The sequence below is a fragment of the Phoca vitulina genome, unplaced genomic scaffold (genome assembly GCF_004348235.1).
Source record: "Phoca vitulina isolate PV1807 unplaced genomic scaffold, GSC_HSeal_1.0 scaffold3, whole genome shotgun sequence".
Lineage (NCBI taxonomy): Eukaryota > Metazoa > Chordata > Mammalia > Carnivora > Phocidae > Phoca > Phoca vitulina.
In genome coordinates, this window is record NW_022589706.1 from 43,172,345 (window position 1) to 43,176,098 (window position 3,754).

At 38.8% G+C, this 3,754-nt stretch overlaps 1 non-coding gene across 1 annotated transcript; it reads right to left on the reverse strand.

Annotated features, from left to right (window-relative positions):
• Positions 1-1,941: 1,941 nt before the first annotated feature.
• On the reverse strand, positions 1,942-2,045 carry LOC116630331. The gene has a single exon (XR_004298931.1). It is a non-coding gene; the product is annotated as a U6 spliceosomal RNA (small nuclear RNA).
• Between the last annotated feature and the right edge of the window lie 1,709 nt (positions 2,046-3,754).

Here is a 3,754-nt window from a genome sequence, read left to right on the forward strand (position 1 = left end):
AAAAGGGAGAGAATGTGATCAGGCAGGAGGCTAGAACAAGGCCATACACTAGAGATTTAAGGTATATTTTGGTCTGTTAGAAGAAACTGTATCCCAAAATTTTAAAGAGAGAACAACTTATATATATACCAAAATAAGGTTAAACAATGAAGGGATAGAATATGACTCTAAAAATGAAAATTAAAAAAGATTTTAAAAAAATCGATAAGATAAGGTGTTGGTTGTAAAAGGGAGAAAGAAAAATTCAAAAAAATATAAAAAAAGAAAAAAGGAAAGAAAATTTAAAAAATTAACTTTGGAAGACTAAAGAATCATGGGGGGAAAAGCCATGAATTCTATGTGCTGTATTCCCCTCGTGCTGGAGTTCTGCCTTTCTCATTGATCGGTAAACTTGGTCTTGGCTGGCTGTTCTTGCTGATCTTCTGGGGGAGGAGCCTGTTGCAGTGATTCTCAAATGTCTTTGCCCGAGCCAAAATTGCACTGCCCTTGTCAGGGGCCAGGCTAGGTTATCAGCTCGGGTTTGCTCTTGGTAGCTTTTCTTCCCTGCAAGCTTTCTGTAGAGCTTTGGAGGAGGAGAATGAAACTGGCAGCCTCCCAATCTCCCCCCCAGAGTTGCTGAGAACTTGGGGCCCTACTCCTCAGTGAGTCCCTAGAGTAAAGCAGTCAATCACTCCTGTCTCCTCGGTCTCTGGCCCCACTCTGTTCTCACCTGGCCTGTGACCGAGCATTTCTGTCTCTGGCACACGACCCCGTGTGGAGTCTCCAAACCCAGCAGATTCCTGTGGCGGGCTCCCACACTGCTCCTCCCGGGGGAGAAAGGAGAGTCTCCCCAGACCTGCTGCTTGTTGGGTCTCTGCTGGAAGAGCAGTGGCCCAACTCCTCTGTGGATCACAGTTTATGGCAACCCCGAGCTGACAGCCCTCCTCAGCTCTGTCTTTGCAGCCGGCTTCCCCACTCTGATACCTGGGAGCTCTGCCACACTCAGGCACCACTGGTCTTTCTGTGACCCTGAGGGTCCCGAGACCACACTGTCCCAGCGAGGGGTTCACCCCCCACTTAGCCACTGGAGCACCGTCCCTCAGCAGAACAGACTTCTAAAAGTCCCGATTTTGTGCTCCGCTGCTCTATCACTTGCCAGAAGCAGCCGATGGAGGCCCCCTCCCCCACCGTCTATCTTCCTAAATATCGCCTCAGATTCACTTCTCTGCACGTCCTACCTTCCAGAAAGGAGGTCGCTTTTCTGTTCATAGAGTTGCTGCTATTCTTTTCTTCAATCTCCTGTTGAGTTTGTAGGTGTTCAGAATGGTTTGATCCCTATCTAGCTGAATTCCTGGGACCAGACAAAATTTAGGTCTCCTACTCCTCTGCCATCTTGCTCCTCCTCCCCCTATAATATTCTTTTATAATCCCTTGTACTTCTGTGGTATTGGTTGTTATTTCTCCTCTCTAATTTTTGATTTTGTATATTTGTGTCTTTTGTATATTTTGTATATTTGGGTCTTTTCTCCCTCTGTTTCTCTCTCTCTCTCTCTCTTTAGGAGTCTGGCTAAAGATTTATCAACTCTTGATCCTTTCAAAGAACTACATCTTAGTTTCATTGATCTGTTCTATTGTTTCCTTAGTTTCTAGTTTACTTCTTCTCTAATCTTTATTATTTCCTACTATTGGTTTTGGGGTCTGTTTGTTCTTCTTTGCTAGTCTTTTAGGTGTGAGGTTAGATTGTTTATTTGAGATTTTTCTTGCTTCTTGAGGTAGGCCTGCATTGCTATAATTTTCCCTCTTAGATCAACTTTTGCTGCATCTGAAAGATGTTGAGCATTGTGTTTTCATTTTCATTGGTCTCCATGTATTTTTTATTTTCTCTTTGATTTCTTGGTTGACCCATTCATTGTTTAGTATTATTTAACCTCCACGTATTTGTGTTCTTTCCACATTTTTTCTTGTGGTTGATTTCTAGTTTCATAGCATTGTGTCATCCCTATGCAGGGGCCATGCTAAATCTTCTCTGTATCATTCCAATTTTAGTATATGTGCTACCAAAGCAAGCAGTCTCATTTCTAACATCATGATTGGTAGAGATGCATGGAATGACTTCAGAATTTTTTAAATTTGTCGAGGCTTTTTTTGTGTCATAATATGCGATCTACTCTAGAAAATGTTCTATGTGCCCTTTAAAAGATTGTGTATTCTGCTGGAATGTTCTAAATATTCTGTTAGATCCATCTGGCCCAATGTGTCTTTCAAAGCCACTACTTCCTTGTGTTTTTTTTTTTTTTTTAAGTTTTTATTTAAATTCCAGTTAGTTAATATACTGTGCAATATTAGTTTCAGGTGTAACTATAGTGAACCCACACTTCCATACAACACTTAGTGCTCATCACAACAAATACACTCCTTAATCCCCATCACCTATTTGACCCATCCCTCCACCCACCTCCTCTCTTGTAACCATCAGTTTGTTCTCTATAGTTAAGAGTCTATTTCTTGGTTTGTGCCTCTCTCTTTTATCCCCTTTGCTCATTTGTTCCGTTTCTTAAATTCCACATATAAGTGAAATCATATGGCATTTGCCTTTCTCTGACTGACTTATTTTGCTTAGCATAATATAGCATAATATTTTCTAGTCCAGCCATGTTGTTGCAAATGCCAAGATTGCATTCATTTTTATGGCTGAGTAATATTCTATTATATATTGATATATATCAATATATATATGTATGTATATATATTATATAAAAAGGATGTAAAGAATACATGTCTCACATCTTTTTTATTCTTTACATCCTTTTATTTTGTGAATCCTTTGACTGGATTTTTATAGCTATATTTATTTTACTGCTTTGGTTCTTCCTACTTTTCTTACTCCTATTTATGGTGTTTTATTTCCACTCAAAGAATACCCTTTAACATTTCTTGTAAGGCTGGTTTAGTGGTCATGAATTCCTTTAACTTTGTCTGGGAAACTATCTTTCCTATTCTGAATGACAGTTTGCTGGTAAGAGTATTCTTGGCTACAGTCTTTTTGTTTTGTTTTGTTTTGTTTTGTTTTTTCCTTTCAGCACTGTGAATATATCATGCCACTCCCTTCTGGCCTGTAGAGTATCTGCTGAAAATTCAATTGATAGCCTTATGGGGTTTCCTTATACATAAGTTTTCCTTTCTCTTGCTTTCTTTCTCTTTTCCTTTCTCTTGCTGCTTTTAAAATTCTCTCTTTATCACTACTTTTTGCGATTTTACTTACTAGGTGTCTTGGTGTGGACCTCCTTGAGTTGGTTTTGTTAGGGGCTCTCTGTGCATCCTGAATCTGGATTTCTGTTTCCTTCCCCAGATTTGGGGAGTAGCTATTATTTCTTATATTTTTTATATATTTTCTGCTCCTTTTTCTCTCTTCTTCTTCTTTTCGGATCCCTACAATGGGAATGTTATTACCCTTGATGCTGTTGCTGAGTTCCCTAAGTCTCTTTTCACTTTTTAAGTTTTTTCTTTCTCTCCTGTTCAGCTTTATTTTTTTCCATTACTCTGTCTTTCAGGTCGCTGATATGTTCTTTTGCTTCCTCAAGCCTTCTATTTATTTCATCTAATGTATTTTTAATTTCAGCTGTTGAGTTTTTTATCTCTGGTTCTTTTTTTTATTTTTTTAATACTTTTTAAGGGTTTCAATGATGTTCTGCACTCTTTTCTCAAGTCTAGTGAGTATCTTTATGGCCATTACTCTCTCTTTCAGGCATAGTTTTTATCTGTATTTTGTTTAGCT